The sequence below is a fragment of the Haliaeetus albicilla genome, chromosome 3 (genome assembly GCF_947461875.1).
Source record: "Haliaeetus albicilla chromosome 3, bHalAlb1.1, whole genome shotgun sequence".
In the NCBI taxonomy this organism is placed as follows: domain Eukaryota; kingdom Metazoa; phylum Chordata; class Aves; order Accipitriformes; family Accipitridae; genus Haliaeetus; species Haliaeetus albicilla.
The window spans coordinates 54,282,899-54,294,169 of NC_091485.1; the positions used below are offsets into that span (position 1 = coordinate 54,282,899).

General features: G+C 48.4%; 1 long non-coding RNA gene across 1 annotated transcript; it reads left to right on the forward strand.

Moving 5' to 3' along the window:
- Positions 1–15: 15 nt before the first annotated feature.
- Positions 16–3,577, forward strand: LOC138684805 (uncharacterized). The gene is made up of 2 exons (XR_011324096.1): positions 16–113; positions 1,162–3,577. It is a non-coding gene; the product is annotated as an uncharacterized lncRNA (long non-coding RNA).
- Positions 3,578–11,271: the final 7,694 nt, after the last annotated feature.

The window sequence follows — 11,271 nt, forward strand, 5'->3', positions numbered from 1 at the left end:
GCTCGGCGCCAGGGCGCAGGCGCCAGCGCGAGAGCACATGTGCGCGAGGACGGGCGGGGGAGGAGGGGAGCCGGCTGGGTCAAAGGGCGCGTGCGCACTGAGCGGGATCAACGGTGAGCGAGGGAGGGCGGGAGGGGTTAGCGGCCGTGAGCGTGCGCCCCGCCCCGCCCCGCCCCGCGCGGGCGGGCAAGGAAGGTCGCGTGCCGGCCGGTCCCGCGGCGCATGCGCGGGAGGGCTGCTTCCGCCGCGCAGGGGGTGGGTGGGGGGGGGGGCAGTGGGGAGGTGGCGCTCCCGCCCGGGGGCCGGCGGCGGCGGCGGCGCGTCGGGGCCTCGCGGCCTCGCGCTGCGGGGCGGCGCCTCGGCACGGCCGGGCCTGGCCTGGCCGGGCCTCCGTCCCCTTCACACCAACCCACCCCCTTCCGTGTGAGGGTTTCAGGCTGCCGGGGGGGGAAACGGGCGTCCTGCCTCCCTGTGGCGGCTTGTCGGTGCCTCTCGGGGACCCGCCGGTGCTTCCCGGCGCCGTGCCTCTGCCGGGGCGGGGGAGGGGGGGGCTCAGTCCTCGCGGCCGCAGCCGTGCTGCTCAAAGTTAGCGAGAGCTTCCTCCTGCCGGCGCGCAGGCTCGGCCCCCGGTCGGAAGTTTGTTTGTTTTTTTCAGGGCTGACTCGGCGTCCGGTAACACCACCTGACGGGCTCGCTGTGCTCGCACCCCTGTTCACAAGCTTTGCGGGCGTAGCTGCTGGCTCCTGAGGGGCCCAGCGATGCCTTCAGTTAACCCCCCGCGCTGCGCAAACCAGAACGCCGCCTTGTCGGTATGGTGGGTTTTGCTCCAGACTGGAGGCAAAGTTGAAGCTGCATCTGCAGGAGGAGGACTGTCGATAGACTGGCAAAGCTGGTTTTAGCAGAAACAGCGTTTGGGTTCTGCTCTGGTTGTTCCTTAAGTTTAATGTATTTTGTTGCTGTATCTTGTGTTAAGACGTTGAAGTTTCAGTTGTAGGTCAAATAGTACCGGAAATTAGGTGACCATCTTTTTGTAGCTTTAATGTGTGTAAGGCATCTGCCATTATTCTAGGAAGTTTGAGGGGCGTGATATAATGCAATGAGGTCCCATTAGAAGCTTGTCAAATGAGTATCGTGGCTTGTGCCATATAAATAATTTTTCAGAGAGAAGAAGCAATGCTGTGGATTTTAGAAAACCTGTGACAAGCATGCTGCTGGTTTATTTTTAGCTAGCTTCTCCAGTCCTAAAAAATTGAAGCCTTCCACAAAAAATGAAAGTATTTTTCTATCTTTTAGAATTTTATGGGTTTTTTATTACCAACTAATTAAATGTGTTTCAGATTCTCACAAAAGACTAGAATCAAACCAAATATGTTTCATTCCTGCTAAACAAATTAGTACAAATGTAAGGCAAGAAGCCAGATCTTAGATTTGCAGAAGTCTTGGAGATAACAGCCCTCTTATGTTTAATGTAGTTTTTCTTCTGTGTGGGGTTGATTGTTTTTTTTTTATATAGTTTCAACAGAAAGAGGAAGAATTGTCTGCATTTTATCTTGTTTTATTTTCTTGTTTTATCTTTCATATCTTGTTTTATTTTTCTTTCTCCAGCATTTGCCATCTTGGGTTTAAATAGAGCCGTAGGAAGGAGTACTTGTGGAATTTTGCTGTCACATCAGAAGGATTCCACTTGCATTCAGCAGCTGCTGCAATTTTACTGCCTCTTGTTGGAGGTCACCAAACCCACGGCAGAACTGGCATCTCCCCATCTGTTTGGTGGCAGAGTATGACATCTTTGTTCAACCCCCACCCTGCACTGGTGTTTTAGACTGAGGTACTGACTTTGCATTTGAAGCAGCTGACAAATGAATGTGTCCTCTTCTGCTGGCCCTGCTATAGCAATGGTTACTTCTGTCAGATGAGTAAAGCAAATGGCCAGAGTCAGCAGTATCTTACAGTGAAGCTTGATGTGTTTGTTAAAATCTAAACTGTGATTTTTGTAGGACCCCCCCCCCCCCGCAAATCTCTAGTTTAAATACAGGTTTATAATGCCCTCCCTAGGATGTCTCATGTACTGTTTCTGCTCTCTCCCTTCCTTACCCGGTTCTGTTCTTCAGCACATCTCCTTTCCCCAGACTGTCCTTTTTCATACTGCTGTTCTTTTGCCCTTCTCTATCATTGGCACCTGGGCATATTCTTACATGTTTCTTCTTGCCTAGGCGTGTTCTTGCTCTTTCATGTGAGTTAGGTCACTCTGTTTCTGTCCTCAGCACTCCTCGATGATGGCAAGAAAGAGCCCAGCGCATGGTAGGGCATTTCTTCTCTCTTGCCCAATTTAAAAAAAAAACAACAAACAATTTGCAAGTTTTGTTCAGCAGAGAGGACTTTTCGGTGATCTTGTTGTTAGCCTCTTAACAACGTATGACTTCAGAGTTTTCTGACACTGAATGCTATTAGGGCAGTAAAAATGCGCTCTTAACCTCAGATGGATATCCAGAAAGTTCAAATCACTGTTCAAAAGCACTGGAGCTTTCTAATTAAACATGTCTAGTATTTCTTCTTTTGGCAAAATAATATGCTGCTGCTTGGGTCTTGTCCTCATGGGTTGCACTCCTTTTGCTTTGACTCAAAGTAACGATGTAACGGTTAGTAAAAGTTTTGCTGTCTACTCTCCCTGCGCCCCCATACTGTCACAAAGTGTTAAATGGGAAATTTAGATATCCTTTATAAGAGAAAAACCCTTCAATTATCTTGCCTTCCTCCTATAACAAACATACTAGAGTTACTTTTCAAGATGTGGCCTAAATGTTTTTAAGGCAACAAGAAAGGATGGGTTTGTGGTTGAGGCAGATGACTTGCACTAAGCTTTAAATTCTGGTACTGGCAAATTCTGCTAGTCATTTAGGATTAAATCTCATAAGGGACTTAGCCGTTTGCCTGCTTGGTTCTGCCGATTGCCCACCCAGAACTGCAGTCTAGAGCCCCAGGTGAGTTTTGGGGTCTGGAAGGGATCCTGGCAGGAGAGCCCTTGTTGACTATTACCTGATATTCTCATCTGGGTCTCTCCAAGATCCATTTTAGCTCTGCTGCTCTCAAGTTCTACATGGTGGCTGATAAAACTTGCTGTAGCAGGAGTGTCTCGTCAGCTGTGCTTATTGCCTGGACCAGGCGTATGCCCTGTCACTGCAGGTGTTACATATGTGTGGCTGAGCCTAGAAGTTAGCCTTCTTAATAGAAACTGATTTTTTTGAAACTCCAGGCTTGAGATTTAGCTGGAAGATGTAACTCGGTGTTACCTTTGGCTTAGGTTCCCTGAAGCTGACAAACAGGAATTGAATGAGGGGTAATAATTCTTTAATTATAAATCTTTGAAGTATTTTGCAATCCAGATAAGATGACTTACCTGATGGACGTGTTGCCTCCGTTCAGCTAAATGTTAATAGAACTACCAAATAGGAAAAAGAGCGAAGTTTACACAGTATTTTCCACTAACAGCAATTGATTACTATTTTAGACTACACAGGTATGTGTTTTCTAAATGTAAGTTCTACCAAAGTTAAATAAAGATCCTTTGTAACTTAAAGCTCTAAGCAGATACAAGATTTTTCTTTTGTGCCTGTGGTATTATGATTTGTGAATGCAATTGTTGGGTTTTTTTTTGGTCTAGGCTCTCATGGACATAGGGAAGTTATTGAAATGTGTTCAGACTTCAATACATTTCATCTCTGTTGCCTAGGAATTATGACTTTTTGATACACGATGGATTGCACTAAACTGCTTGAAATTATGCAAACCCAGCTTTGTAGTTAGCCACAGGAAGCATTTTTAAATTGTATCTGAAAAGTGCTAATATTGAAGATAATTTTTTTTTTGTAAATTAATGCAGCTGATAGCTGATTTAAAAAAGAAAGTTTTATTGTTCAGAATACACATGCTGTGCTTCTGAGTTCAGGAACTGCATGATCTTTTTCACATCTCAGTGTTTTCCTTTTCTGTTTAGCTACAGAGCAATGCCATATGCTAAAATTGCATTGTGAAAGCTAAAACCTTGATGGTCTGTGTTAAAGAGATAAGGAAGAACATGTACCTTTTGAAGGGGAGTGCCGGTTTCTTTAAACTGAGTGCCTAGCTGATAACACTGTTTGCTTTTGGTAGCCTACTTGGTCCAGATAGGCTTTTCAGTGCTAGATAATCTTTTGAGCAGAGCCAATCCCAAATTCTGAGTAATTTGTTTAATAAATAGAAAAAAAGGAAAAAAAAACCAACCCTACATCAAGACCTCAGAACTCTGTATTTTGAATCTACTTGCATGTGGGCAAAAGCAGTTTTGCTTTCTTATTTTTGGAGCTATTTGATGAGTATTCTTCACTCATACAAAGAACCGTATGTCTGTTTCCTTTACTGAACTTGTGAAGGAGAAGTCACTTTGGCAACAAACAAGGAAAGAAGTGTCATTCTCAGGCAGTCATGACAGGAGAAAGGTAATAGTTAATTACTTCATAATGTGCCTGAAGCAAACAAAGCAACAGGTTTGTGCGGTGGGATTGTTTTCTTCAAGGCCAAGTGCAGCTGAGGGAATGGGAAGGTGCTGAGGTGAGTTTGGTCAGGATTATTGCAGCACTTTTCCCCTCATATCTCCTCAAGGTATACTCTGTCTCTCCCTCCTCAGTCTAAGAACTGGCTAAGTGGTGAGCCTTGGGAGATGCTATCAGCGTTGGAAAGGTGGATGGGCAGAGGAAGGGGTCCTGAAGTGGGGTCTGGGGCTGGGCGCGGAGCTGCTCTGGAAAGGCTCTGTTTGGAGGAGAGGGACACTGCAGTGCAGGAGCAGGGGGAGTCTGTGCCTGGCTGTCACCAGCTGCCCTGCGGGACAGACTCAACTGCTCCGGGTCTCCTGCCGGTTCTCGTCTCTCACCCTTTCTTCCTTCCCTGAGAGTGAACTTTGTGCTGCTCCGTCCCTGTCCCTAATACAGCCACCTCCTCTGCTCCATTTTGCTGGCCTCCTCTGCCAGATGCAGTCCACCCCCCTCGCTTAGAAACCACAAAATTAAGGTATTGTGAAAAGCAGATTAGTGTTTCTTTCTTCCTCTGCAGTTTACTAGCCAGAATCAGCATTGCTTAACTCTGAGGCTTGCTCCCTTCATCAGTAGCTACAGTATTTCTTCCTTAAGAGCCAAAGTACTTCAAGCAAAAACATTTGAGTATCATGCTGCTGTTCCTGAGTGCCCCTGAAGTGCCACACAGTGACTGGTAGGTGTTGTATACTTGACGAAACAGAGTTATTACCATATTTCTATACAAACACCTAGATTATGACAAATTGTAGACTGTTAAAGATGCAGAATTGTGGGGAGAAAAGAAGAGACCGGAAGGAAGCATGGTAAGTGTCCTAGTCCATTCTTTCCCCAAGTGAGAACACTATCATCCTGAGCGAGTTTCTTCAAGCTTTTTCGTAGAAATCCTCCAAGGATGGCAGCGCAGTAATCTCTAAGGCAGTCTATTCCAGGGAATTACTCTCCTTAACTTGGAAATTATTTTCCTAATATCTGACCCAAGTTCCCATTTTTGCAGTTCCTTCTTGTATCCCCAGTGGAAGCGCAAAATGTTTTTTTTCTTTGCTTCCAACCCCCCCTGACTACTTTTCTCCTAACAAAGCCATGTCTCTCTTGCAGGGTATGCATTGGAAAGTGTTCATACTGGTCTTCTGGTGCTGGCTCAGTGAGTGGGTCAGAATGGAGTGAGCTCTGGCACAAACAGGTAGTCTGTTTTGGATGGGCATTGCTGAATTAGCACGTATACATGATAATGATTTTTGTGCCAGTATGTGCCAGTCTGCCTGCTGCTCCCTATTCCAGAGCAAGCTCCTATTGCTCTGCCACGTGCACACTGCGTGCATGATTGGGGTGCCAGCCCTTTTGTGTTGTGGGGGTTTTGTGTGCATATTCCCTTTGCAAAAGGCTGATGGTAGTAGCATAAGTGTGTTGCCTGAGAGAAAACGTGGACTTTCACTGGACCAGCTGCAGTTCATTCATTTGCCAGGAGAACTGGAAGGACCAAATTGCAAAGGATGCTTTGGCCAGTTTCTTTTATGTAAAGTCCTTTAGCTGTTCACTATGACTTCAGATTGCCTGAATGCAGGACGTATTTCAGTGTTTCTTACTCCATGGATGATGCTTTTCCCCTAAACTTTTCTCACAGGTCTCAGTCCGGGACCTTTAACCATTTTATCGTAGTCCTGCTGCCTTTGAATCAGTGGCCTGGCATCTTCTAAACCAGTGCTGAAACCCTGCTGGCTCTGAAATGTCAGCCTGCAGCTCCTCTAGCGCAGCCCTGCAGGCCCTGGCAGCCTGTAACTAATTACCTCAATTCACATGGTGAGCCAAAGAAGAGTGCAAGGACTGTCTGAAAATGAAGTACAAAGAGGAAAAACAAAAGGCAAAAGGAAACTGAAGTAGAATATGATTCACAGACCTGCATGAAACTGAGCCAGGGAGAGGACAGAGGCAGGCAGGGCGGCTGCCACGGTGGCAGGGCTGGACTGGTCTCTCTGCAGGGCCATGCAGTGCCTCCTGCAGCCTGGTACTGCCGTGCTGGGGGTGGGTCTGCGGCGGCAGCGTGGCATGGGAAGGATGCCTGCTGAGGAAGGCTTGTGCAGGGCGTGGAGACGCAGCTCGTGCACAACGTGAGGAGTTGGCTGGTGATGATAAGCCCTTATGGGACCCTCAGAATGAGGGTCATACTTGAATGAGCTCCCGTTGAGTCTCTGCTGGCTTGATTGGATGCTCACTCCTCACCTTGGTCCGTGCCTATCGGCTCCATAATGCTGCATCCACCTAAGGACCTTGCAGATCTGCTTGCCAGGCTCCCCTCTCCCACTGGCAGCACAATTTCTGTGCTGTGCTCACCTTTCCAGGGTGACTTGAAACCGTTGCCTCAGTTGCTGTAGGGTGTGGGCAAACATCTTCTGGAGGAGTCGGACACAAGGCATGAGATCTGAGGCAGGAAAAGACCTGCATATAGCAGAGAGAAGGTAGCAAACGGGATTGAAAGGATCTACATTTGAAGCTGGTGACACTGAGGATAAAGGGGCAGTTGGAGACCAAAAAGGAACAGATGACAAAACCTCCAAGGTAGCTGTACAAGGTGCCATGAAACCCTGGCCTGGACACATGGTCACAGAACCTGCATAAAGCGCTGCTAGTATGAAGTAAAACCATCACAATTGGACAAATGTGATCCACCATGAGAAGTTTATATCAGTGAGTGCTTCATGTCACGCACTGCTTTAACCCAATTTTGGGACATTACAGCTCAATTTATTTTATCATCAAACTGTGGCCCTCACTTGTGAAAGGAGCCAGACAGCTTGCCCGTAGCATGACATGGGCTTTCTGGCCAAAGCTGACACTCTTCCCCTCTCCACCACTGACACAACAAGCAGAGTTTTTTTCTCAGTTCAAAGGGATCATACTGGCAATTAGTAACTGCCTTACAATAATGCTCTTACCTGTAAGAGGTGGGAAGTAAGGTACTGCCACTGTTACATACCATAATAAGTGTTCAGTTCAGATGCATTTGTTGGTGTCTGTGGCTTCTATTGCATTTTGGGTTACAGTCGGGATCCAACATGGCCAAACCTGGTGTTTTTGGAGATTGGGAGCGTGGCCCTGCCCAGCCATCCTTTAGAGGGCACTGACTGACCGTTTGTGGTTCCACCAGCGGCTGAACATACCCAGTGACTTGTTGCCACTGAGAGGAGAATGGACCATTCCCCCTTTACCTGCTCCCTTCTTTCCTTGTCCTCACGGCTTTCTTCCCTTCTCCAGCCCCTGCAGGCCTGACCACTTCCCTCTTAAGGGCTGGTTGGTTGTAGGGTTGGTTTTTATTTTTTGCAATGAGTTCATCTGGGATGTTTGAGTGACTTAAATCCGCTCCCAGAGTCAGAGCTGACACAAGATAAGCAGCAGGGTGTGTGGCCCAGGGACAAAGGCAGACTGTTCCAGTGCTGATAAAGTGTTAATTGGCCTTACTGCCTCCTGTGAAACTATGTCCTTTGCAGCACAATTCTGGAGGAATAATTAGCACTAATTGTTTGGTCACCATGTTTTACCCAAAAAAGGGGGGAGAGTGGAAGGGAAGGAGAAAGACCAAAGGGCTGTGTGTTGGTGAAGGGACTGAAGAAAGAGATGATGTGTCAAGAGGCACTTCAGGCCCTGGGGCTGGGAAGTGATCTGATGGGAAGAGGATTTCAATGACTGCCCAGAGGAGGGGGAGCAGACCCTCCTCCAGAGCAAGGGGGATTTCACTGAGAGCTGTAAGAGGTGCCTAGGGCAGGATTTAACGTCCAATGTGTTTGGCTCCTGTCCCCTTTTTCCTCACAGAAGGGCCCAACAGGTATGGAAGATAGATGGTGGATCTCTGGCTAAGCACCTTGATCTCTCTGAAGGCCCAAATTCACCTCCCAATGCTGCCATGTCATCAGTGTTAGATAAAACATGCTTCATTTTTTTGTCTTCTAAGGGCATCAGTTCAGGCTCCCAGAGCTGCCTCCATCCTTCTTACCAGGTTAGCTGTTTTCCCTTTGAGCTTTGTACGAGTCTGCAAAGAAACAAAGTCAGTGAGAGGAGGAAAGAGAAGAGCTGGGCTGGAAATGGAGCAGGAGCTCTCCTACCCACTGAGATAACCGTAGGGCCAAGGGGCCCTGCTGGGGGTGGTCCTTGGCCCCTCAACAGCTTCTCCTCCCAGCTGAGAGGGACTCTGCTCCCCCTGGTACGGGAGTCAAACCAGTCCAGTCACCTGCAGCCCTGAGAGGCAGGTAACAAAATGCCAGGTAAAGCTTAAATTAGCAAATGATGTAACACCGTACAAATTCCCCACCCTTCCTAGGAAAGACAAAGACTCACTGCCTTACCTTGACACTGGGGAGCTGAAGCAGATAGACTGTTATTTTCAAGCATGTGTTGACCTGGGGCTGCTTGAGTCCCAGTCATCCCTGCAGAGGAGCAGAGCAAAAGTGCTGGCTGCTGGAGCATGTGGCAGATTCTGCTTGTGGGTGGCTTAGAGGCATCTGAATGTTTCGGTACTTTTCTGCTTTCTAGAAATGTTCACCCTGCTCTGAGCATCCATACCTCAGTGTCCATCCATAACCTTCCATGCAGCTGCCCAGCTTATGGCTTTTTTAGTGAGAAATACCAAACCCTTAGTTGCAATGGCGTTTTGTTCCCACTCAAGCTCCTGGTGAAGGCTGGGTGAGAGCCTCCTCCCCCAAGCTTACATGTTCGGTGAACGTAGTGAGAGAGCCAGACGCAGGTGACTTGACCCAGAGAAGCGAGTCACCAGCTGTCTGTTGCGATGTCAGCCTCGCTTAGCCTTGGCCAGGACTGGGTGCCTGTGGGTGTGATGTGGTGCAGCGAGTGCTCTGCTCCACACTGAGCCGAGGGCTGGGAGGAGAAGGGGAGGGCAAAGCACGACATCAGGGCTCTGTATAACGCATTCAAAAAGGGACTGGAAGAAAGGGAGCATGGAAGGGATTACATCTAGCCCAGCACTGCAGGCTTAGCTCAAAGCTAGGACTTAAAAAATGGCTATGATGCTCTCTTTGCTTGGCCTGCATAGTCTGAGGAGCATCCCAGGCTGCTCTGAGGCAAACTTCCATCCCGGTTCCTTCTACACTCGCATGCAGCCTTCCCCAAGTCTGTACTTGCTCTATCTGTACAAATGAGAGAGCCCCCTGAACAAGCACAGGACGTTAGCTGTCAGCCATCGAGGATGTGGCAAGGGACAAGGGGTACTCTAAATGTGACTGCTTAAAATGAAAGGTGAACTGTTAAATGGCCAGTGATTCTTACCTCCAGTAGCATAAGCGCAGTTAAACCCAAAGAGAGGAAACTGAAATAGAAACGGCTACTAAAAATATCATTGCAAAAACAATCTAAAGAAATATCATATGAACATAGGAAAAGGAACTGTGTTTCATGCGCTGCTACTTTTTGAAAGCATCAGGAAACAAGCTGTTGAGCAGTGGAACGGATAAAACCAGGCTCCCAACCTCCCCTGAGCTGCCCGGCCCACTAAATCTCGCTGCCAGTGATGCCACCGCTGGGCCAGAGGCAGGCGGTGGTGTGGCCACCCCAGCTGTGCCTGCATGCTGAGGGGTGGCTGGTGCATGTGCCGAGTGGCATGTCCTCTGCCATCGAACTGAGCTCCTACCAGGTGAGCTCGGCCTCCCTTCCCATGGACAGTGTCACTGATACGGGTGTCTCTTCTCTACCCAGCCACTGGTTGTCATTAAATTTACAGGAACTCTAGTATATATGAGGCATGTTGGCTAAATTTGGTCAAGGGTACCTGGGGACACTGGGAAAAAACAGGCAGACAGGCCTCGGGATTATACAAGTCTCTTGCCTTTATGAAATGCAGACTAAAAATGAATCCAGAGCTCAGAAAAGTAGTGAATGGCTCTGGCAATTGCAGGGTGCCAGAGGCTGAGCCACGTAGATGCAATCTGTGGCACAGAGACGCCCGGAACCTCTGCCAAACGTGGCACAGAGGTGGGCGTGCAGCACCGGAGGAGATGTCCAGCTGGCACAGGGACAGCCATCCAGGTGCAGATCTTCACCTCATGGGAATCTGCTGCTGCCACCTTCCCCTGCTCTCCGCCTGGGCTGTACCTTTTGCAAGGTGTGAAGGTCTTCCACAGGTCAGGTGCCCCAGTGCTGAGAGCAGGGATGCTCAGGTACTTCAGAAGACTCGAGTGTGAAAGTCTTCAGGAACATGCACTATGATTTGGATAGGCAGAAATGTAAAGGCAGACAACAGGGCCTTGATAGTCACAAGCGTCTGACTTACACATGGATATAGACTGGTTTCTACTAGGTTTGGGGTTTTTTTTTTTTGTGCCAGGTATTTTTCTCCAGAAGAACTAGCCTATTTCATCCAGCTGCACCTTCCAGCTCTGCTGCTGCTGCTTTCGTGCTCTTTGCCTATGGTGCGTGCTGCATGGGCATCAATAAGCAGGTATCAGTATGGCGCGCTGGCAGACTCCCAAGGGATCTGCAGTAAGCAGTGAGCACAGTGATCCAAAATCATCTTCTATATTGTGTTAGCAAAGTACAAAGCCCGAGGGCACTGATGCTTGCATAGCTGAACAGGGAGGACCGGGTAAGCTCTAACTCCTCTGAGTCTTTTCTGACAGCACTGCCCCATGGGGCTTACAGCGGGTTTAGTTCAGCAGTCCCCATGCTCCCTAGTGCTGCAGCCAGCTTTGCATGGCAGCGGCAC